Source organism: Kogia breviceps, chromosome 7 (genome assembly GCF_026419965.1).
Source record: "Kogia breviceps isolate mKogBre1 chromosome 7, mKogBre1 haplotype 1, whole genome shotgun sequence".
Taxonomy (NCBI): Eukaryota; Metazoa; Chordata; class Mammalia; order Artiodactyla; family Physeteridae; genus Kogia; species Kogia breviceps.
In genome coordinates this window covers 13,378,532-13,403,175 of record NC_081316.1, presented here as the reverse complement: position 1 = coordinate 13,403,175, position 24,644 = coordinate 13,378,532, and the positions used below count along the sequence as shown (strand labels likewise).

The 24,644-nt window shown below is 44.5% G+C and overlaps 2 pseudogenes; both read right to left on the bottom strand.

Annotated features, from left to right (window-relative positions):
• Nucleotides 1–8,723: 8,723 nt before the first annotated feature.
• LOC131760016 (ubiquitin-conjugating enzyme E2 variant 2 pseudogene) lies at nt 8,724–9,371 on the bottom strand (annotated as a pseudogene).
• A 367-nt stretch (nt 9,372–9,738) lies between these two features.
• Nucleotides 9,739–10,107, bottom strand: LOC131759749 (spindle and kinetochore-associated protein 2 pseudogene; annotated as a pseudogene).
• Nucleotides 10,108–24,644: the final 14,537 nt, after the last annotated feature.

The following is a 24,644-nucleotide window of genomic DNA, read 5'->3' as shown; positions in this document are numbered from 1 at the left end:
CAGGGGACACGGGTTCGTGCCCCGGTCTGGCAAGATCCCACATGCCGCAGAGCAGCTGGGTCTGTGAGCCATGGCCGGTGAGCCTGTGCATCCGGAGCCTGTGCTCCGCAACGGGAGAGGCCACAACAGTGAGAGGCCCACGTAAGACCAAAAAAAAAAAAAAAAAAAACCCTAAAATGCAGTGAAGCTCACCACTGTCCTTTGTTTGGGACAGTCTTATTTTTGCGTAAGTGGGCCATCCTATACAGGCTGCTAACTGCTGTGTGTTCGCCTTGCCCCGTGACTGCTGGTGGAAATGAACTGTATCTCCCCATTGGTAAACCACGGTAATAAACAAATTTTTTGAAAATGAAAAACAAAAACTAAACGTGCTCGGTTTAAAGTCTTTGTCAGATTATTTTATTAGACTAATTTCACCTGAAATAAACTCATATTCTAATTACTGATTTTGTTGACTGCCTTAGTATTACATCTTTTCAGTGTTTTATAATATTGGTGTACGGACCATGTTCAGAGTTCGTATGTTTCTCTTTGTCTCTCTCCTTCTGTGCTCACCCCTCCCAGTTTTATGCTTTTGCATTTGCCTGCCTCCTATCCTCAAGGCTCTAGTCCACAACTGTCTCTTATTATGACCGTGGAGCTGCCCCACTGGGCGGTTAAGGATGACACAGATTCAGGCACTGAGCCAGCAGGCAGCCTGGCTCACTCCCTGGACTGCAGGATGAATCCTGGTCCACCCATGTCTCTGGACTTGCAGCTCGTTATACGCCTACCTTAGCCCAGGCAGGTTTCAGCAACAATTTAGTTCAGCCCCTAGCCTGGCCCAACCCACAACTTTAAGCAGGGATCCAGCTCCATCCCCCATCTAATTTGAGACTTTTAGTTCCCATGATCCCCCCCCCCCAGGAATGAAACTTGGGGCTCCCACTGAATGTCTGGGCCTGGAGCTCTTCGGCCCACTTGCTGCAGTGCATTTTCATCCTGCTTCTCATCTGTGGTTCTGAGCCCCCTTTACACAGAATAATGGCCCGTAGAGGTGTCCACATTCTAATTCCAGGAACCTGTGAGTATGTTACCTTACATGGCAAAGGGGAGTTTGCAGATGGGATTGAGTTCAGGATCTTGACATGGGGAGATTGTCTTGAATTCTGCCAGTGGGTTGATGTGATCCCAGGGGTTTCTTATAACGAAAAGGGGGAGACAGGAGAGTCAGAGAAGATGTGACGATGGAAACAGCAGAGGTCAGAGGAGCAGATTTGAAGATGCTACACTGCTGGCTTTGAAGATGAAGGAAGGGGCCATGAGCCAAGGGATGCAGGCAACCTCTAGAAGCTGCAAGGAAACAGATTTTCCCCTCGAGTCTTCAGAATGAATGCAGGCCTGATGACACCTTGATTTTGAGCTCAGTGAGACCTAATTTGCACTTCTGACCTCCAGAACTGTAAGATAAATTTGTGTTGTTTTTCGCCACAAAGTTTTCAGTAATTTGTTACAGCAGTAATAGGAAACTATCTTTGTTTTTCTGATGTTGCTGCTCTGTTTTCTTTTTGATTTTTTTTTTTTTTTTTTTTTTTGGTGGTACGTGGGCCTCTCACTGCTGTGGCCTCTCCCGTTGCGGAACACAGGCTCCGGACGCGCAGGCTCAGCGGCCATGGCTCACGGGCCCAGCCGCTCCGCGACATGTGGGATCTTCCCGGACTGGGGCACGAACCCGTGTCCCTTGCATCCGCAGGCGGATTCTCAACCACTGCGCCCGCCACCAGGGAAGCCCTTTTTGATTATTTTAAACCTCCCCCTCCTTTTCTGTGTGTGGAGCTGAGAAAGACTATCAACATGAATTTGCCCACAAGTGGACCCTTTCTCTAGAAATAAATGGTGACCATTTATTAAGGTGGGAAAACAGATTGGTAGTGACAGGAGTGTGTAGAATGCTAGCTAGTGTACTTTCAGCATTTTTTTAAAGTACTGAAACTTAAAAAAAAGTTTTTTCTAAATTACACATATACCATGTATGCACCTATAAACCTAACATTGTAAGGCCATAAATGAATTGCCAGACTGTTTTTGAAATAGCTATAACCTGATGGTGCAAGTACTGGACAAAAAATAATTGAAATCTGAGATATCTTTTTGTCCCTGCCATCTAGTCCCTGTGAATTAAAGAAATAACTCACCTTCTCTAAGACTTCCCTTTTCACTATCTGCCTCTTTCAGAGTTTGTGGGAGTAATAACAATATTTAAAGACTTTTAAGCGATTAGAATTGTTTTCTTGTTATCAGATTGGTGACGCTTCTGTAAGAAAACCATTGCATAAGTTATCTATCGCTGCAAAACAAACTACCCCAAAGCTTAGTGACTTAAAACAAAACAAAACAAATACTTATTATCTCACATCATCTCACATCATTTCTGTGGGTCAGGATTTCAAGAGCAGCTTGTCTGGGGAGATCTGGCCCCAAGTCTCTCATGAGCTGTGATCATGATGTCGGACATGGTGCAGTTGGTCTGAAGTTTGATTAAGGCCAAGGGTCTACTCCCAAAGTGACTCGATCACATGGTGACAAGTTAGTACTAACTATTGGCAGGAAGTCATGACTTATCTCCAGGATCTCCCCATAGGGCTGCTGAGTGTGTTTACCACCTGGCAGCTGGCTTCCCACAGGGCAAGCAGTTCAAGAGAGAGCAAGGCAGAAACCACAGTGCCTTTCATGACCTAGCTCAGAAGTCACATGGTATCGTGTCCACACATCCAGCTGGCTACACAGGTCAGCCCTCCTCAGCATGGAGTGGACTATAGAAGGGCATGAATAACAGGGGACAAGGATCACTGGGGGCTATCTTAGAGGCTGCCTACCATGACCAAGGAGAAGGTTCTATTTAGTCTTCAGGCTTAAAGTCTTCCTTATCTCATAAATCCCTAGAGATGCAGAGTAGGAAGGCAATTCCAAGGTTAGTTCAAACATCTAGCTCACAGGAATCACATCTTTAAAATCATATCACCTAAAACTCTCTACTGATCATTTAAAACTGAGTTGCAGTTGCATAAGCCTTGTCTCATTTGCATTAGAGCCTCCGTATCTCCCACGGGCAGAAACCCTGCCTTGTGCTTCTGAAACTCTTAGGACATCTCGCCTGCTCCTTGGCACAGAGTTAAGAATACATACATTTCTGTAAACTTGACAAATTGTCAACTGGCATTTGGAGACATACATTTCTGTAAACTTGACAAATTGTCAACTGGCATTTGGAGAGTAACACATTGGTTAACATCCAGTCCCCCTCCCCCACCCCCACCCCCACCCCCACCCTGCCCTCTTAATTTTTATTTATTTATTTATTTATTTTTGCGGTACGCGGGCCTCTCACTGTTGTGGCCTCTCCCGTTGCAGAGCACAGGCTCTGGATGCGCAGGCTCAGTGGCCATGGCTCACGGGCCCAGCCGCTCCACGGCATGTGGGATCTTCCCGGACTGGGGCACGAACCCGTGTCCCCTGCATCGGCAGGCGGGCTCTCAACCACTGCGCCACCAGGGAAGCCTGCCCTCTTACTTTGATGTTTTTGTGTGTTTTGAAAGCCTGGGCTTATGGGAGTGGCTGACTCCAGAATTTTAGGAGAAGTCAGTTGTAGGGTGAATCTCTCCACACTGAGGTTGAATTTGGAGTCCAAATCGGAGCCAAATGGGGGTATATACAGAACCAAAAATATTGCCAGTGTCCTTGTCCAGGGATGCTAGTGAATGAAGCACATTGGACAGAAGCAATATGTGTAAACAGAGAGACAGGATGTCAAAGGTGGTGGAGACACAGCTGCACCTGCTGTGTGATTTTTAGGCAAGTCCCCAAATCACCTAAATTTTCTGGGTGTGGCTTCCTTATTATTTAATTGGGATAATAATGCCCACGTGTTTTCAAAGGTGTGAAGCAACTGGACGTCTCTACTGGAAGGACCGTAAGTAGTTATAATCACTTTACAGAGCGCTGGCAATATCCAGTATAGCTAACAATGTAATACTCACTCCATGATAGACACCCCAGCAATTCTATTCTTGGTCTGACCTTGGAGCAGAAGTTCTCAGCCCTGATTGCATGTTAGAACCACCTGGGGGAGTTGGGTTTTTTTAAAGTGCAAATGTCTCAGCTCTACCTTCAGGGATTAAGTTTCATCAGTTCTGGGATGAGGCCCAGAAACTGGTTTTTTATAGAGCTCCCAAGGCTATTCTAAAGTGCACTCTGCCAGAGAGAAACTCACACAGACAAAGAGACATCCAGCTGGTGCCAAACATACACGTAAAACCAAGGGAGATTAAGTATCTAAATGTAAAAAGTCAATCTCTAAAATTCTTTAAAAAAGGTAAAAACTACCACATGACCTTGGGATATGGAAGGATCTCATGAGATTCGAAATGCATACACCATAAAAGATAAGATGGATACATTTGCCTTTGATGTGTAAAAATCTTGTGTTTGAAAAGATGCCATAAACAAAGAGAACAGATAAGCCACAGGCTGAAAGAAGTAATTTGAGAATCAGATAACGAAACAAAGGATTAGTATTCAGAGTATAAAAGAATTCAAACGTCTTAGTAAGAAAAAGGTGAATTATCTATAAATGCTCCAACCAAAAGACACAGGATGGATGAATGGATACAAAAACAAGACTCATATATGTGCTGTCTACAAGAGACCCACTTCAGACCTAGGGACACATACAGACTGAAAGTGAGGGGATGGAAAAAGATATTCCATGCAAATGAAATAAAAAGAAAGCTGGAGTAGCATTACTCATATCAGATAAAATAGACTTTAAAATAAAGAATGTTACAAGAGACAAGGAAGGACACTACATAATGATCAAGGGATCAATCCAAGAAGAAGATATAACAATTATAAATATATATGCATCCAACATAGGAGCACCTCAATACATAAAGCAACTGCTAACAGCTATAAAAGAGGAAATCGACAGTAACAATAATAGTGGGGGAGTTTAACACCTCACTTACACCAATGGACAGATCATCCAAAATGAAAATAAGGAAACACAAACTTTAAATGACACAATAGACCAGATAGATTTAATTGATATTTATAGGACATTCCATCCCAAAACAGCAGATTACACTTTCTTCTCAAGTGTGCATGGAACATTCTCCAGGATAGATCACATCATGGGTCCACAAATAAAGCCTCAGTAAATTTAGGAAAACTGAAATCATATCAAGCATCTTTTCTGACCACAACGCTATGAGATTAGAAATCAATTACAGGGAAAAAAATGTAAAAAACACAAACACATGGGGGCTAAACAATACGTTACTAAATAACCAAGAGATCACTGAAGAAATCAAAGAGGAAATCAAAAAATACCTAGAGACAAATTACAATGAAAACACGACAATCCAAAACCTAGGGATGCAGCAAAAGCAGTTCTAAGAGGGAAGTTTATAGCAATACAAGCCTACCTCAAGAAACAAGAAAAATCTCAAATAAACAATCTAACCTTACACCTAAAGGAACTAGAGAAAGAAGAACAAACAAAACACAAAGTTAATAGAAGGAAAGAAATCATAAAGATCAGAGCAGAAATAAATGAAATAGAAACAAAGAAAACAATAGCAAAGATCAATAAAACTAAAAGCTGGCTCTTTGAGATGAGAAGATGAACAAAATTGATAAACCATTAGTCAGACTCATCAAGAAAAAGAGGGAGAGGACTCAAATCAATAAAATTTGAAATGAAAAAGGAGAAGCTACAACAGACACCACAGAAATACAAAGCATCCTAAGAGACTACTACAAGCAACTCTATGCCAATAAAATGGACAACCTGGAAGAAATGGAAAAATTCTTAAAAAGGTATAACCTTCCAAGACTGAACCAGGAAGAAATAGAAAATATGAACAGACCAATCACAAGTAATTATATTGAAAGTGAGGTTAAAAATCTTCCAACAAACAAAAGTCCAGGACCAGATGGCTTCACAAGTGAATACCATCAAACATTTAGAGAAGAGCTAACACCCACCCTTCTCAAACTCTTACAAAAAATTGCAGAGGAAGGAACACTCCCAAACTCATTCTATGAGGCCACCATCACCCTGATACCAAAACCAGACAAAGATACTACAAAAAAAGAAAATTACAGACCAATATCACTGATGAATATAGATGCAAAAATCCTCAACAAAATACTAGCCAACAGAATCCAGCAACACATTAAAAGCATCATACACCATGATCAAGTGGGATTTATCTCAGGGATGCAAGGATTCTTCAATATATGCAAATCAATCAATGTGATACACCATATTAACAAATTGATAGAAGAAAAACCATATGATCATCTCAATAGATGCAGAAAAAGCTTTTGACAAAATTCAACACCGATTTATGATAAAAACTCGCCAGAAAGTGGGCATAGAGGGAACCTACTTCAACATAATAAAGGCCATATATGACAAACCCACAGCAAACATCATTCTCAATGGTGAAAAACTGAAAGCATTTCCTCTAAGATTGGGAACAAGGCAAGGATGACCACTCTCACCACTATTATTCAACATAGTTTTGGAAGTCCTAGCCACAGCAATCAGAGAAGAAAAAGAAATAAAAGGAATACAAATTGGAAAAGAGGAAGTAAAACTGTCACTGTTTGCAAATGACATGATACTATACATAGAAAATCCTAAAGATGCCACCAGAAAACTACTAGAGCTAATCAATGAATTTGGTAAAGTTACAGGATACAAAATTAATGCACAGAAATCTCTTGCATTCCTATACTAATGATGAAAAATCTGAAAGAGAAATTAAGGAACACTCCCATTTACCATTGCAACAAAAAGAATAAAATACCTAGGAATAAACCTACCTAGGGAGACAAAAGACCTGTATGCAGAAAACTATAAGACACTGATGAAAGAAATTAAAGATGATACAACAGATGGAGAGATATACCATGTTCTTGGATTGGAAGAATCAATATCATGAAAATGCCTATACTACCCAAAGCAATCTACAGATTCAGTGCAATCCCTATCAAATTACCAATGGCATATTTTACAGAACTAGAACAAAAAAAATCTTAAAATTTGTATGGAGACACAAAAGACCCCGAATAGCCAGAGCAGTCTTGAGGGAAAAAAAATGGAGCTGGAGGAATCAGACTCCCTGACTTCAGACTATACTACAAAGCTACAGTAATCAAGACAATATGGTACTGGCACAAAAACAGAAATATAGATCAGTGGAACAGGATAGAAAGCCCAGAGATAAACCCACACACCTATGGTCAACTAATCTATGACTAAAGAGGCAAGGATATACAATGGAGAAAAGACAGTCTCTTCAATAAGTCATGCTGGGAAAACTGGACAGCTACATGTAAAAGAAATTAGAACACTCCCAAACACCATACACAAAAATAAACTCAAAGTGGATTAGAGACCTAAATGTAAGACTGGACACTGTAAAACTCTTAGAGGAAAACATAGGAAAACACTCTTTGACATAAATCACAGCAAGATCTTTTTTGATCCACCTCCTAGAGTAATGGAAATAAAAACAAAAGTAAACAAATACAACCTAATGAAACTTAAAAGCTTTTGCAAAGCAAAGGAAACTACAAAGAAGACAAAAAGACAACCCTCAGAATGGGAGAAAATACTTGCAAACGAATCAACGGACAAAGGATTAATCTCCAAATTATATAAACAGCTCACTATTAAAAAGACAAACAACCCAATCCAAAAATGGACAGAAGACCTAAATAGACATTTCTCCAAAGAAGACATACAGATGGCCAAGAAGCACATGAAAAGCTGCTCAACATCACTAATTATTAGAGAAATGCAACCACATCCATTCTTTCTTTTTTTTTTTCTATCCTTTAATTTCCACAGCATGTTCATTCACATTTGACTGACTGATGGTACATAATTTTCTTTTTCTTTTTTTTCCTGAGGACACATTCCACATTTTATTTACAATTTAAGACTCTCAAAATCACATATCCAGGGCTTCCCTGGTGGCGCAGTGGTTGAGAATCCACCTGCCGATGCAGGAGACACGGGTTCATGCCCTGGTCCGGGAAGATCCCACATGCCGCGGAGCAACTAAGCCCGTGAGCCATGGCCGCCAGGCCTGCGCGTCCGGAGCCTGTGCTCCGCAACGGGAGAGGCCACAACAGTGAGAGGCCCGCATACCGCAAAAAAAAAAAAAAACAAAAAAACAAAAAAACACATATCCATACATCTATTTCCTTTTTGTTGATTTCACTTAAATGTAAATGCATGGTTTGTCCAACAAAGACTGTAAACAACTCTTCACCGCGTCTGGTACATGGAACACCCAGGAACAGCTTGTAACGGAAATCCGTCCGCCTCCCCACAACAATTTTATTATGAATACAGGTATCAAAACAATCCTGAACGTATTTTTGATACTACTAGTAGTCAGCACCTATACCGCTTCAAAAATGAACACATTTTGTGACAATATTCATTGTACCTGCTATTTTGGACAATTTCAACGGAAGCTCTTTCACTAAGCAAGAGCACGCCGTTCTGGGTTTTCCTTCTTGGGCTTTCTCTTCAGAAACACATCTGCCTTGCACAGCCATCTGACACTTCTCGCTGTTCTTCCACCTGGAAACCTGAGTTCCACTCTGAGTACTCCAGGTTCATGCTTAAATGACGGTGCCTTAACAAGAAAAAAAGCTGTGCTGAATTTTCCTCCTGCTACCTGAAAACATAATGGGTGTGCATATATTAAATATACTCTTACAGATGTCCAGGTCATGTTTACCAGCTGGAATTATCTTACTTAATGTGTGGGTATTTTGCATTGTGATATTTAATCAAGACATTAACATGAATAGAAGGTTGTTGATTTAAGACAAGTTTTAAATCCACTAAAATTAATTGTTGTATGTTTGTCCTTCTGGTGGCTGTGGAAGCTTCATATTTTCTTTGGACATCATTAGACGTCTTAGCTCTTGAAGTACAACTTTAATCCTGTATGAATTTTGCCATTTTGCTAACACTGGTATGCACCGTGCATCCACCATTCCACTGGAATTATTTATTCTGTTCATATTAATTTTGGTTACAAATCTAACTGATGGAGGTGCTTCTGGGTATTTAGGTCCACATTCTACCTTCAGGCTATATATTCTGTTTTCCTAATTTGTCCTTGGTGGCCCAATAATCATGCCTGTCCACCTTGTAAGTGTCATATCTTCATCATCTTCAAGGCCCCAGCTAACCGTACCATCGCCTACTCCTTTTTGTCCTTCTTCAAGTTCTTCCAACAAGCGAAAATTACGAGGAACTTTAATGCCTGTGGAGACCGCCATCTTCTCCTGCAGCCCGACGCACCAACCCCCATAATTTTCTTTTACAATAGGCCAGGACATCTGTGTTATCCTGATTATACAAAAACAGATACAAAATGTTGTTGAGACTTACTTGCCTGAAATTACAAGACTAAGTGTATAGGCATATATTTTTAAAAATCTCTTTATTTCCATTCCTTCCCTTTGGCTGAACATAATGAGTACAATATTTGCCCTTTGCTTGTATTCCACTCTTGTGGCAGGCATCACTATCCAGTAACCCAAGCCAAACCTCCTCTGTCACGCCGCGCACCAAGAGTCATCAAATGCTAACAAGACGTCTTCCTAAATCTCTCTGGAATTGATCTCTTCTCCATTAGAGTCCCCTTTTGCAAGTCCGTTTCTTCATCGTAAGTCTGACATGTGAGCTCTTAATTGCTCTGCCGCAGTTTTCTCTTCTTCAGTCAGTGGTAAGAGCTTCAGGTCTGTTTGCTTTCGTAGTTCTTGTATCAAGGTCATGGTCTTATTGAAAGTAGCACAAATGCGGCTCTTAGTCTCTTTATGCTCCACAGCAATTTGTTTAAAGCATGCATGCTAAGTTTGATATCGAGACTTTATTGCTGACAATTCCTTTAAGAGTGTAACTAGATTTTTCTTGCCTGCTGAATCAGGATAATTAGTCTTGATTTCATATTCCAACCTGCACTGAATGTAATCCAGATCAGAGTCAGCTTTCCGGAACATCAGTTCCAGCTTATCGACCTCCGCCTCCATGTTGAATAGTTGATATTCCTCCTCCAATCTTTTTTTTAAATTTTAATCATTTTTAATGAAGTATACCTGATTTACAATGTTGCATTAGTTTTAGATGGACAGTACAGTGATTCAATTATACATATATATGTATCTATTCTTTTTCAGATTCTTTTCCCTTATAGGTTATTACAAAATATTGAACATAGTTCCCTGTGCTATACAGTAGGTCCTTGTTTGTTATCTCTTTTATATATAGTAGTGTGTATATGTTAACCCCAAACTCCTAATTAATCCCTTTCCCCCTTTTCCCTTTGGTAACCATAAGTTTGTTTTCTATGTCTGTAGGCCTATTTCTGTTTTGTAAATAAGTTCATTTGTATCATTTTTTTTAAGATACCACATATAAGCGATTACATATGATATTTGTCTTTTGCTGTCTGGCTTACTTTGTATGATCATCTCTAGGTCCATCCATGTTGCCGCAAATGACATCATTGCATTCTTCTTTATGGCTGAGTAGTAGTCCATTGTATATATGTACCACATCTTCTTTATCCATTCATCTGTCGATGGACATTTAGGTTGCTTCCATGTCTTGGCTACTAAGATCCTTTTTTTGGGGGGCGGGCGGGCCGTGCAGCTTGTGGGATCTTAGTGCCCCCAGCAGCGGAAGCGTGGCGTTTTAACCACTGGACCACCAGGAAAGTCCCCTAAGATCCATTCATTCTTTTTTTCAAAATTAATTAATTTATTTTATTTTTGGCTGTGCTGGGTCTTTGTTGTGGTGAACATACTTCTTATTGTGCTGGCTTCTCTTGTTGCGGAGCATGGGCTCTAGGCGTGCAGGCTTCAGTAGTTGTGGCTCTCAGGCCCTAGAGCACAGGCTCAGTTGTTGTGGTTTACGGGCTTAGTTGCTCCGTGGCATGTGGGATCTTCCCAGACCAGGGCTTGAACCTGTGTCCCTTGCATTGGCAGGTGGATTCTTAACCACTGTGCCACCAAGGAAGTCCTAAGATCCATTCTTGATTCTCTCCTTTACTTACCCCACATGGCCAATCTATCAGGAGATCTTGTCACCTCTACCTCCAGGAGATTTCCAGCATCTGTCCTCTCCATCTCCATACCACATCTTGGTCCAAGCTACCATTCATACCTTTGATTACGGCAGCAGTAACCTCCTAACCTGTGACTCACCTCCCTAATCGACTCTTGCCCTTCTGCAGCCCAGTTTCCCTCTCAGCAGCCAGATCATAACAACTGACAGTGCTCTACTCGCTGAAACCGAATGGATTCCCCTGGCTCTTGGAATAAAAGCCAAGCTCCCTATTCAGCCTCCAGGGTTCACACCATCTGTCACAGTCTGCCTCTCCAGCCCCATCTCCTGCCACTTCCTTTCTGGTTCACCACGTCCCAGCCCCTTCTTTCCGCTCCTTGAGGATGCTAAGCTTGCTCCCATATCAGGGCTTTGCTCTGGCTGTTTCCTCTGCCCAGTCTCCACATGCTGGCTCTTTCCTAGCAGACCTCAGCTTCATGTCACCTCGGCAGAAAGGCCTTTCCCTTGTAAGTCTAAAGTAGCCCCCAAATCTCTCCATCACATGTCCCTGCTGCATTTTCCTTACAGCCTGTATTATTCCCTAAGATTTTCTTGTTTATTTGTAATCATGCACAGTCCATGCCCTCCCCCTAGAATGGAAACTCCACGAAGAGTAGGACCCTGAACGGCTGGGTCCCCAGCATCTAGAATGGCGCCTGGCACATAGCAGGTGCACAACACATATGACTGAGTGAATGAGTGAAGAATTAAAGTGTATTTCCCAGACATCAGGAATATCACTCATAGCGGGCTGAATGGTGGCACCCAAAAAAGATATGTCCATGCCCCAGAACCTGTGAATGTGACCTTATGTGGAAAAACGGGGCAGGGGGAGAGAGGGAGGGATAAATTAGGAGTCTGGGATTAAAATAGACACACTACTAAATATAAAATAGATAACCAACAAGGACCTACTGTATAGCACAGGGAACTACACTCAATATCTGTAATAACCTTTAAGGGAAGAGAAATTTTTTTTAAAAAGAGTAAATATATTTATATAATTGAATGTATAATTCAATTATGTGTATGTGCAATTGTATGCAAAATTGAATTACTTTGCTGTACATCTGAAACTAACACAACACTGTAAATCAACTATATTACAATAAATATTAAAAGAAAAACCATCTTTGCAGATGTAATTAAGTTGAGGATCTTGTGATGAGAGCATCCTGGATTCCCCGACTGGGCCCTAAATCCAAGGACAAGTGTCCTTAGAAGACACAGCGGAGACGGCCATGCTCAGACAGAGGCAGTGACTGGAGTGTTGCTGCCACAACCCAGAGATGGCCTGAAGCCACCAGAATCTGGAAGAAGCAAGGAAGGATCCTCACACTTAGAACCTTTGTAGGGAGCAGGGCCCCGCCAACACCTTGACTGCAGTCTTCTGGCCTCCAGAATGGTGAGAGAATACATTTCTGTTGCTTTAAGCCACCCAATTTGTGGTGATTTGTTACAGCAGCCCTAGGATGCTAGTACACTCTCCACATTTACCTTCTTCTGAACTCTTCTGGCACAAATTAACTGTGCGTTCCCTTTGATGTTAAATTAACCACATAAAACAGTATGTGAGGGCTTCCCTGGCGGCGCAGCGGTTGAGAGTCCGCCTGCCGATGCAGGGGACGCGGGTTCGTGCCCCGGTCTGGGAAGATCCCACGTGCCGCGGAGCGGCTGGGCCCGTGAGCCACGGCCTCTGCGCCTGCGCGTCCGGAGCCTGTGCTCCGCAACGGGAGAGGCCACAACGGTGAGAGGCCCGCGTACCGCAAAAACAAACAAACAACAACAAAAAAACATTTTAATAAGTTGAAATATGTGTCTGCTCTCCTTCTTCCTACAAGGCTTCTCCTCTTCTCTATTTGCTTATGTGTCTGCTCTCCTTCCTACAAGGCTCCTCCTCTTCTCTATTTGCTTTGGCATTCGAATGTGTTGCAGACAAATGAGTCCGTTGAGATGAGGTCTTCAATTTGCTCGAGCCAGACATGTGTCAGCCCTACTCTGGGAAAGAAGCTGCACGGTGCTCGTTTCATACCTCGCCTGGACACGCTGGCTGAAATAACCTCAAAACGTGCCCTGCCTTCCCCAAGGGTCTGTTTTGTTTTCTTTAAAAAAAATTTTTTTGGAAGTATAGTTGATTTCCAACATTGTATCAATTTCTGCTGTACAGCAAAGTGATTCAGTTATACATATATATATATTCTTTTCCATTATGGTTTATCATAGGATACTGAATATAGTTCTCTGTGCTATACAGTAGGACATTGTTGTTTATTGGCACAAAAACAGACCCAAGGGTCTCTTCTGAGGTTCAAGCAAGTTGATAAGGTGCTTCAAATCCCTTTGAAAGTGAAAGCACTGGCCAGGGGCTAGTAGTGTTTTTGTGTATTTCTTTCTTACAGACCAGGAGCACAGGAAATGGCTTGTCCTCAGGCCTGGCTGGTGGCTGTACTGGGACCAGAGTCCATGTTCTGACCCCCAGCCTGGGTTAAAGGCTGCCCGGCCCAGTGCTTAGTTGGGTCTCATGTCTTGCAACTCCTTCAATTAAAAACAGTTTAACTGGGACTTCCCTGGTGGTTCAGTGGTTAAGACTGCTCTTCCACTGCAGGGGGCACGGGTTTGATTCCTGGTTGGGGAACTAGGATCCAGCATGCTGTGCGGCTCCACCAAAAATTTTTTTTAAAAAAAGAAGTTCAGGGGCTTCCCTGGTGGCGCAGTGGTTGAGAGTCCGCCTGCCGATGCAGGGGACGCAAGTTCGTGCCCCGGTCCGGGAGGATCCCACGTGCCGCAGAGCGGCTGGGCCCGTGAGCCATGGCCACTGAGCCTGTGCGTCCGGAGCCTGTGCTCCGCAACGGGAGAGGCCACAACAGTGAGAGGCCAGCGTACCGCAAAAAAACCCACAAAAAACAAAAAACAAAAAAACAGTTCAACTGTTGCCTAGAAGGAGGAGAGCCTGCCACCGTCTACAGTCAGCGTTGAGGGAAGGACATCTGTCCATCTAAGGGTGGCTGGTGGGAGTCGGTGGAGGCTGGGGCTGAGGCGGGCAAGGGCAGGAGACAGAGAGACTGTAAAGAAGTCATCCTGGCAAGAGATGGTGAGAGGCTGCATTCCAGAAGGAACAGAGCAGAGGGGACCAAGTTGAGAAACGTTATTTATCTTGTGTTACTTAACTTTCTGTTTTGGAAACAGTCAGACTGACACACAAATAGAGAGACTAGTATAATGAACCTGCATATAGCCAGCACCCCCCTATTCACCAGTTATCAACATTTTGCATTTGAGAAGTTGTAGAAGGTGAGGTGGAGAGGACTTGGGGATTGATAAGGCGGTGGGGGAGAGAGGATGGTGATGGAGAGCAAAAGAGAAGGAAGAATCTGGAATGATCCTGGGCCTCTGGCTTGGTTGGGTAGACAAGGGGAGAAGCCGAGCCAGTCTGGAGGGAGACGATAAGCTGGTGAGCAGAGGCTCTCTGCGGCGTGGGGACTGCTGTTTGCACCCACCAGTTCCTTACACGGCTACCTACTAAAGGAATAAGCAAAGGACACTGGGTTGCAGTGTCAACCGGGGGCTCTCCTGAGGGCTAAGCCAGGGGGAGCTGGCGGAGCGTTTGCTTTCTTTCGTCTCTAATCCTTAAACCTTGGTTTTACCCCTTGAGAATTCCTTTTTTTCCTTTTTCTTTCTTTCGTTATTTTTTGGAGTATAATTGCTTTACAATGTTGTGTTCATTTCTGCTGTACAATGAAGTGAATCAGCTATATGCATACCTATATCCCCTCCCTCTTAGACCTCCCTCCCACCATCCCCCCCCCCGAGAATTTCTGAAAATGGAAAATAACCACCTAACCTTTTTCCCAGAAAAGAGAAGCTTTGCAGAGGAACGGAAGGATGCGAGAGGGTGTTCTGGAAAGAGACCAGTGATGTAACGAGGCTGATGGTTCCACCCTTCAGGGAGCTGCCCAGGCTCTGTCCCAGGGGACTCTTTTCCGGGCATGAGAATTCAGCTCTACCTCGAAGGTGCCCACGTTCACCCTCCACTGTGTGTGTCTTGGAATACACTTAGAGTGCACGGCGGAGGGGACAAGAGGTGTCCCATGGTGGGTCGCCCTGACCTACGGAGGGTTCGGCGTGGGGAGCCGGCCCCTTCTCATGTTCCGGACCGAGCCTGTCTCATTTGAGGTCAGGATGACACTGCCTGGTCCTGCTTTGCAGAGGTTCCAACTTGTCCTCCACGTTTCCAACCAGGGACGTTACCACCCTGGTTGGCTGATGTTCAAAATTCCTCATCGCCATTCCAGCAATTATGGGCCACACCAAGGGTGCCCTGTGGGTCTGGTTTCATCTCCCCTGAAGTGTCCATGATTCTGAGACACAGGCCTGAGTCACCTCCTGTGCCTTCATTACACAGGAAGCCCTTTGGCATTCTGGCCAGTCTGAGGCTGTTGCGGTTTTTCCTTTGTCTTCTAGCCAAAAAGCAAAACAAACAAATCACTCCCTCTCTATTAAACTTCTATCAGCCTTCTAGACCCAGCGCAGTCTTCAAAGAGGCGTCTCTTTGCACAGAAATTTCTCCCGTTGATTTGAACTTCCCGGATGTGCTGGTCCAAGAGCCCGTGGCACTCTACCTGGACCTGTCATCAGAGTTGCCATCTGGCAGGTTTGGTGCTGTGTCATCTCCCCAGCTGGATTCAGAGCTCCCGGAGGATTTGCTTCTTCCCTTCCCTCCAGCGGCAGCTGTGTAGTGTTCCCCAAGTCTGATTCATCCAGAGGTGGTTCTTCTAGTTTTGGTGAAAATTATTCTGCCCTGAATGTTGAGATGGAAGCCTAAGGTAGCGAAGGTCCCCAGCACAATCTAGGACTTTTGAACTGACTTCCACAGCTGTGACACCGGTGGGGATCTTGAGGGCAGCCCGGGGGGCATGTGCTGCCTTGGGTAGAAGTGGCCCCAGGTCAGCCTGCTCTGAGAGTCACATTTTGGTTACTAAGACTTTCTATATTTAAGCGCTTCAGTCTCACTGGGCTCAAATCTCCTCTTAACACCATCCAAAAAGCAGTGGCTTGGGTTTGGAGGGAGCGGGTGGAGGTGAGGGAGGAGGGTCATCGTCTTCCTCACGTCCCTGTGCTCTTGTGCTGCTGCTTCTTCTTTTTTTAATTGGAGTCGAGTTGATTTACAATGTTGTGTTAGTTTCAGGTGTACAGCTAAGTGACTCAATTATACATCTGGACACATATCTATTCTTTTGCAGATTCTTTTCCATTATAGGTTATTCCAAGATATAGAATACAGTTCCCTGTGCTCTACAGTAGGTTCTTGTTTCTTGTCCATTCTGTTGAGAATGGAACCAGGGAGAGGAAATTCAAATGTTTCTCGGACTACCCTTGACAAGCCATCCTCTCTCTGTTTTTTGGGAAGAGACCCCATCCACTGTTGTGGCTGCTTTTCTGTCCAGCACTGGCCATTCCTTTTTTTTGAGTGTCAACGGCCCGGTACTGCCTCTCCAGGGGGAATCGAGTCTCTGTTCTTCAAAGGGCCCTAAGGGGCCTCCCTGCACAGCCCCCATGGGACCAGCTAAGGCCCAGCCCCTTCCCCCCAGGCCTCCCCTAGCTGGGCTCAGCACTTCTCAGAGTCTCTGCGCTGAAGGATAGGGTTTGTTTTTCTTTTCTGCCAATGTGTCACAGATCAGTACTTCCATAAAATACACTAAAAATTACTAGGGGGACTTCCCTGGTGGCGTAGTCGTTAAGAATCCTCCTGCCAATGCAGGGGACAGGGGTTCGAGCCCTGGTCTGGGAAGATCCCAAATGCCGCGAAGCAACTAAGCCCGTGTGCCATAACTACTGAGCCTGGGCTCTAGAGCCCACGATCCACAACTACTGTGCCCATGTGCCACAACTACTGAGGCCTGCACGCCTAGAGCCCATGCTCCACGACGAAAAGCCACCGCAACGAGAAGCCCGCGCACCACAACGAAGAGTAGCCCCTGCTCGCCGCAACTAGAGAAAGCCCGCGCGCAGCAATGAAGACCCAACGCAGCCAAAAATAAACAAGTAAATAAATTTATTTAAAAAAATAAATAAAATAAAATAAAAATAAAGATTACTAGGGAAAACACTATTTACAATAGCCAAGATATGAAAGCAACCTAAGAGTCCATCAATAGATGAATGGATAAAGAAAATGCAGTACATATAAAAAATGGAATATTACCCAACCATAAAAAAGAATGAAATAATGCCATTTGCAACAACATGGATGGACTTAGAGATTATCATACTAAGTGAAGTAAGTCAGACAGAGAAAGACAAATATTATATAATATTACTTCTATGTGGAATCTTAAAAATGATACAAATGAACTTATCTACAAAAGAGAAACAGACTCACAGAAGTAGAAAACAAATTTATGGTTACCAAAGGGGAAAAGTGGGGGGGAGGGAGAAATTAGGAGGTTGGGATTAACATATACACACTTCTATATATAAAATAGATAATCAACAAGGATCTACTGTATATCACAGAAAACTGTACTCAATATTCTGTAATAACCTAAATGAGAAAAGAATCTGAAAAGAATATATATATATATGTATATATGCAACAGAGACCATATGTGGCCACAAACCTAAACTATTCCTTTACAGAAAAAATTCGCCAACCCCTGACTATAGGACTGCTCACACAGGATTGTTTGTAATAACAGAAAACCAGAAACATCTAAAATATCCATCGGCAGCAGAATAGATCAATAAATTACAGTTTGTTCACATAATGAATATTGCTCAGTGATGGAAATGAACAAACTATAGCTATATGTAACAATCTGGATCATCTCACAAACCATACTGAGCAAATAAAATAGGACACACAAAAAATACAAACAGATTCCATTCACATCAAGATCAAAAACAATCAAAAGCAAACTAATTTAGGAATGCAGATACGATGAAGAAAGGTAAGAATTATTTTTTTAAAGTCGAAACTGTGGTTAACTCTAGGGCTGAGGGAGGAGGTGGTGCTCAGGAAAGGCACATGCAGGTTTCTGGGGTGTTGAGTGATATTTTATTTCCTTCCCTTGGTGGTGGTTTTGTGGGTTTTCCTTGCATAACTAATCTTAATTTGTGTGTCTATGTCTTTTACCTCCATCTCTGTGTAAGATTGTATTGGTTAGCTGTTGCTACAATAATGGTGTGTAACAAACCACCCCAATATTCAGTGGCTGAAGACCACGATCTTTTAATCTCACAGCTCTGGGGGTCAGCAGGGCCAGTGGCTGTGATGCATCTGCAGTCATGGGGGTGCTCTGCTTTTGGCTTTAGGTCAGCACTTTGGCTGGGGCAGCTTTGCTCCATGTGTGTTCGTTGCAGGCCCAGACTCAGGAGGCAGGGGAAGCTCCATTCACTGCAATGCCTGAGACTCAAGGCATAGTGTCACTTCTACCCTACTGGCCAAAGGAAGTCAAATGACCAAGCCCAAAATCAAGGTGGGGGGGGCGGTGAAGCCCATAGTGAAGCAGAGGGGTGAAGAAGTGGAGCCAATAACGCAAGTACATCTCTCCCAGTAAAAGCATTAGTTAGGAGAGAAATCGAAGCTACTTTGGGGCAGCCAGTTAGGAGTCACAGATGCTGATCAGAAGCTCGGAAATCTCTCGAACGCAGACCAAGACTTGGCTCGTCTGCATGTAGGTAGCAACCAATGCCCCACAAGTGACTGAGCTGTCTGGGGACATTGTACTGAGTTGAAGCAAGAGCATCACTAATGGGAGTTGGGCTCAAGATAATGCAGTATAGTGGGTTTACACAGGCACCAGCAGAGCGGCAGGAAGAGGGGGCTAAGAAAGGAGAGGGTTTGAAACTGAACAAGGCAAATGGCACTGATGGTGTCGAGTGTGGAACAATGTGCTGGGCTTTTGCTTTTGGGAGATCGCACTAGAGAAAGGAACTTGGCAGCTCGGTAGGGACCAAATCCCATCTGCAATGGATTGAGGCAATTGGAGAGGATACGGGGCTGTTCTTTCAAGCAGCGTGGCTACGGAGCCGAGGTTTCCAACCTTCTCCCCGCTCTACCCTACACCAGACTAGTACTTCCCTCTGTCATCAGTAGCAGCACTCACCACAGGGTGACTTTCAACGGTCCTCACCTTCCTCCAACCCCGTTTTAAGAAACATTGTTATAAAAACAGGACAGAGAGGTGGTGACTAGGAAAGGATGCTGCAGCCAGAGGATATCATATTACCGAAAAATACAAGAGCTTGGGTTTCTGCCCTGCCCAAAGGTGAATCCACGGTCAGCATCCTTGCAGAACTTGTTGTCTCTAGGGGAAGTGACCTGTGAACACCTTACAGGAATTCAAGGCAGGGCAACAGGAAGGATGGCTACACTCACCGACTATTTGCAGAGCTGGCATTGGGAAAGGAGCAAGGAGGGGGCCGGTTTACAAAGGAGGAAGCATGTAGGGAGTGGGCTGAGCTGGAAAACTGATGGGGAAGGGTGAGTAGGAGGTGGGGAAGGGTGAGCGGGGGGGGGTAGGGCAGCACGTGGAGTGTCTAGGAGGGCAGGGTGTGGAGGGAGAAGCCTGCAGATGGGGCTGGAAACGAAGGTTGGGGCTCTGTATGGAGAACATCAAATGCCAGGGGTATTAGGATTTACACTCTGCAGGCAATGGAGAGCCACAGTGTTTTTTGGTTTTTTGTTTTGAATATAAATTTATTTATTTATTTATTTTTATTTTTGGCTGCGTTGGGTCTTCGTTGCTGCGTGAGGGCTTCTCATTGCGGTGGCTTCTCTGGTCGCGGAGCACGGGCTCTAGGCGCGCAGGCTCAGTAGTTGTGGCGCACGGGCTCAGTTGCTCTGCGGCATGTGGGGTCTTCCCGGACCTGGGCTCAAACCTGTGTCCCGCGCATTGGTAGGCGGATTCTTAACCACTGCGCCACCAGGGAAGCCCAAGTGAAGTGTTTAGAAGAGTGTGTGGCACACAGAGTGTGCTCGAAAGTACTAGCTATTACGTGGCCCAAAGGTGGAGGCAATCTGTGTGTCTACCATGGATGAACAAATAAACAAAATGTGGTCTATACATACAGTGGAATATTATTCAGCCTTATAAAGGATGGAAATTCTGACACATGCAGCAGTGTGGATGAACCTCAATGACATTATGCTAACTGAAACAAGCTGGTCAAAAAAGAACAAATACCCGTATGATTCCACTTATATACGGTACATAGAACAGTCAGATCCATAAAGTCAGAAAGTAGAATGGTGGTTGTCAGGGACTGCGGGGGAGGGGGTATGGGGACAGAGTTTCAGTTTGGGAAGATGAAAAACCCTCTGAGATGTATGGTGGTGATGGTACTTAATGTCATGGAACAGTGTACTTTAAAAATGGTAAAAATTATAAAGTTTATGTTATGTGTATTTTACCACAACTTTTAAAAACATGTAAGAGCTATTGTTATCTCTAGTCTCAGAAACGGATGCGGCGATTCCTGTCTGCCTCGTAACTCCGGCAGACAGGGCTCAAATTTTGCTCTGCTCAGATCTTCTCAGTTACAGTAAGTTATCCTTTCCCCTTTAAATCCAGCCCTATCTTTGTCGTAGGCCAGGAGAACTAGGGAACAAACAGCCTCGATGGTGGAATCCAGGAAAGCTGGAGGAAAAAGAGTGAGAGCTCTAAGCAGAGGGGCCCCCAGATTCTGCTGGAACTCTGGCCGCAGCTCCTGGCTGGCACTATCCTGACCCTGTTTGCTACTGCGCCAGAGAACAAAGTCTCCCGAGAAGCCGGATGCCCGCTGGGGAGCTACGGAAGTGGTTTCTGGTGGCATCCCCCACCCCCACCCCCGACGAGCACCGAAAGAATGGCGGATCTGGGAGAAGCGAGGCTAAGGCTCAGGTGACTGTAAAGTTTGGAGGCTCTTGGATCCCATTTGTACCCTCAGCAAAGCCGTTTTCCCCTGGGACCCTGGGAGGTGAGGCCGAGCAGGCCTGTGCCTTGGGCGGATGATTTTCACTTATAACATGGCCCAGGACAAGGGCCCTGTCACTGGTCTCCACAAAAGGAATGCTTTTTCATGCTTAATTTAATAAATCTTTTCTGAATATGTTCCGTAAGCAGGACTTAAAAGCAGCTGCACGGGTCTTCCCTGGTGGCGCAGTGGTTGAGGGTCCGCCTGCCGATGCAGGGGACGCGGGTTCGTGCCCCGGTCCGGGAGGATCCCACGTGCCGCAGAGTGGCTGGGCCCGTGAGCCATGGCCACTGAGCCTGTGCATCCGGAGCCTGTGCTCCGCAACGGGAGAGGCCACAACAGTGAGAGGCCCGCGTACCGCAAAAAAAAAAAGGAATTGTGAATCACTAGACTGTATACCAGTAACTCAGATAATATTGTACAGCAATTATGATTTTTAAAAAAAGCAGCTGCATGTTGGGACCATTTTGGGGAGCTTAACCAATACTGATGCCCACACCCAAATTCCAGAAGTTCTGGTTTAATTGGAGAGGTGCAACCCAGGCATAGGGGTTTTAAAAAGCTCTCCAGGTGATTATGAGGTGCAACCAAGGTTGAATATCGCTGCTCTAAAGTTCAAACAGGAAGACTATGGCCTCAGTGGGCGAGGTAGGAGCTGCAGCAGACGTAGATTGAAAAGATCCAGGGAAGCCCAGGTACCACTGAGTGATGGTTTCACGAGGGAGGACCATGGACGGGCAGTATCTGCTATTTCTGATTAACAGGAGCCATTAATCCGAAGCTGGTTTGGTCTGTGCACACATAGTGATGTGAAGACCCTGCCTTCTGCATTGAAAACACAGCTTTGGACTTCCCTGGTGGTGCAGCGGTTAAGAATCTGCCCGCCAGTGCAAGGTACATAGGTTCGAGCCCTGGTCCAGGAAGATCCCACGTGCCTCGGAGCAACTAAGCCCGTGCGCCACCACTACTGAGCCTGCGCTCTAGAGCCCGCGGGCCACAACTACTGAAGCCTGCACGCCTCGAGCCCGTGCTCCGCAACAAGAGAGAAGCCCCCGCGATGAGAAGCCCGCGCACCGCAACGAAGAGCAGCCGCCGCTCACCGCGACTAGAGAAAGCCCTCGTGCAGCAACGAAGGCCCAACGCAGCCAAAAATAAATAAGTAAATAAATTTATTGAAAAAACAAACAAGCATAGCGTTGTGAAATAGAAAATAGGTCCCCCAAATGGTCACTTTTCTGCTAGTCATGGTGTCTGGGCGTTTCCCTTTGGCTTGTACTGTAACTGCTGAGAATTGTGGTCACAACACACCCTGTCACATCTGTGGGTGTCTGCTGACTGCTTACTTCAGCTTTCTTGATGTCATAACAAAGCTGTCCTATGTATTTCTTAACGGGGTCAAGTCTGCTGTCCTTTCTGTTTTGAAATCCAGGCAAGACTCTGACTCACATCCCTTAGGCTGTGGAGTTCTACTGCTTCCTGGATCACAAACCTGCGGGCACCAGAATTCATAGCAGGGGTGAAAACTACCATTCTGCAAGGCCGTGAGTTCAAATTCCAACTCTCCCACTATTGGCGGGGGAGTTGTATGGACAACTAGGTGACATTTCTGGGCTTTGAGGGCTTGTAGAAAAGGCGATGTGTAAATACAAAATGTGGTTAACCCTAATTCAGACCTTTGAGGAGAGGACCAGTAGATTTCTCTCAGTTTGTAGGAGACGATTGTTCTGCTGGGCGACCCTGACACCAACTAGCTTTTGTTCCATCATTCAAGACATATGCACTGCCAGAAACTGTTCTAGGCTCCTAAAAAAAAAGGCAGAGGCAAGATGGGTATTATGGACCCTGCTTTTCTCTCGTTGCGGAGCACAGGCTCCGGACGCGCAGGCCTAGCAGCCACGGCTCACGGGCTTAGTTGCTCCGCGGCATGTGGGACCTTCCCGGACCGGGGCACGAACCCGTGTCTCCTGCATCAGCAGGCGGATTCTCAACCACTGCGCCACCAGGGAAGCCCATAAAGTTCTGTGGTTTTTTGTTTTCTTTTTTTTCGCAGTACGCGGGCCTCTCACTGTTGTGGCCTCTCCCATTGTGGACCTCTTGTTTTTGGAAGACTTTATTTGTTTAGAACAAATAAAGGTTTACAACAAAATTGAGAGGAAAGTACAGAGATTTCGCATATATCCCCTTCCCTTCAACATGCATAGCTTCCCCTATTGTCAACATTACTCACCAGAATAGCACTTTTTTTTTTTTTTTTTTTACCAAGGATGAACCTACACTGACACATCATAATCACCTGAAGTCCATAGTTTACCTTAGAGATCATTATTGGTGTTGTATATTCTATGGGTTTGGACAAACGTATAATGACATGTACCCATCACTACAGTATCATACAGAGTATTTTCACCGTCCTGAAATTCCTCTGTGCTCTGCCTTTTCATTCCCTCACTCACCCTCCCAACCCCTGGTCTTCTTATTATCACCATAGTTTTGCCTTTTCCAGAATATCATAAAGTTGGAATCATACAGTATGGAGCCTTTTCAGATTGGCTTCTTTCACTTAGTAATATGCATTTAAGATTCCCCCATGTCTTATCATGGCTTGATAGCTCATTCTTTTTTAATCTGAATAATATTCCATTGTCTGGATGGACCACAGTTTATTCATTCACCTACTGAAGGATATCTTGGTTGCTTCCAAGTTCTGGCAACTATGAATAAAGCTGCTATAAACATCACGTGCAGGTTTTTATGTGAGCATGTTTTCAACCCCTTGGATAAATACCAAGGAGCTCATTGCTGGATCATATGGTAAAAGTACATTAATTTTGCAAGGAACTGCCAAACTATCTACCAAAATGGCGGACCATTTTGCATTCCCATCGGCAATGAAGGAGAGTTCCTGTGGCTCCACATCCTCCCCAGCATTTGGCGTTGTCAGTGTTCAGGATTTTGGCCATTCTGATAGGTATGTAGTAGTATCTTAGTGTTGTTTTAATTTGCACTTCCCTGATGACATATGATGTGGAGCTTTTTGTATGCTTCCTTGTCATCTGTATATCTTTGGTGAGGTATCTGTTAAGGTCTTTAGCCCATTTTTTAAAATTAGGTTTTCTGTTTTCTTATTGTTTTTTTTTTAATCCGTTTTTAAAAAAAATAAATTTATTTATTTATTTGGCTGTGTTGGGTCTTTGTTTCTGTGCACGGGCTTTCTCTAGTTGCGGCACTCTTCATCGCGGTGCGCGGGCCCCTCACTGTCGCGGCCTCTCTTGTTGCGGAGCACAGGCTCCAGATGCGCAGGCTCAGCAGCTGTGGCTCACGGGCCCAGTTGCTCCGTGGCATGTGGGATCCTCCCAGACCAGGGCTCCAACCCGTGTCCCCTGCATCGGCAGGCAGATTCTCAACCACTGCGCCACCAGGGAAGCCCTGTTTTCTTATTGTTGAGTTTTAAGTGTTCTTTGTATATTTTGGATAATAGTCCTTTATCAGATGTAGATTTTGCAAATAT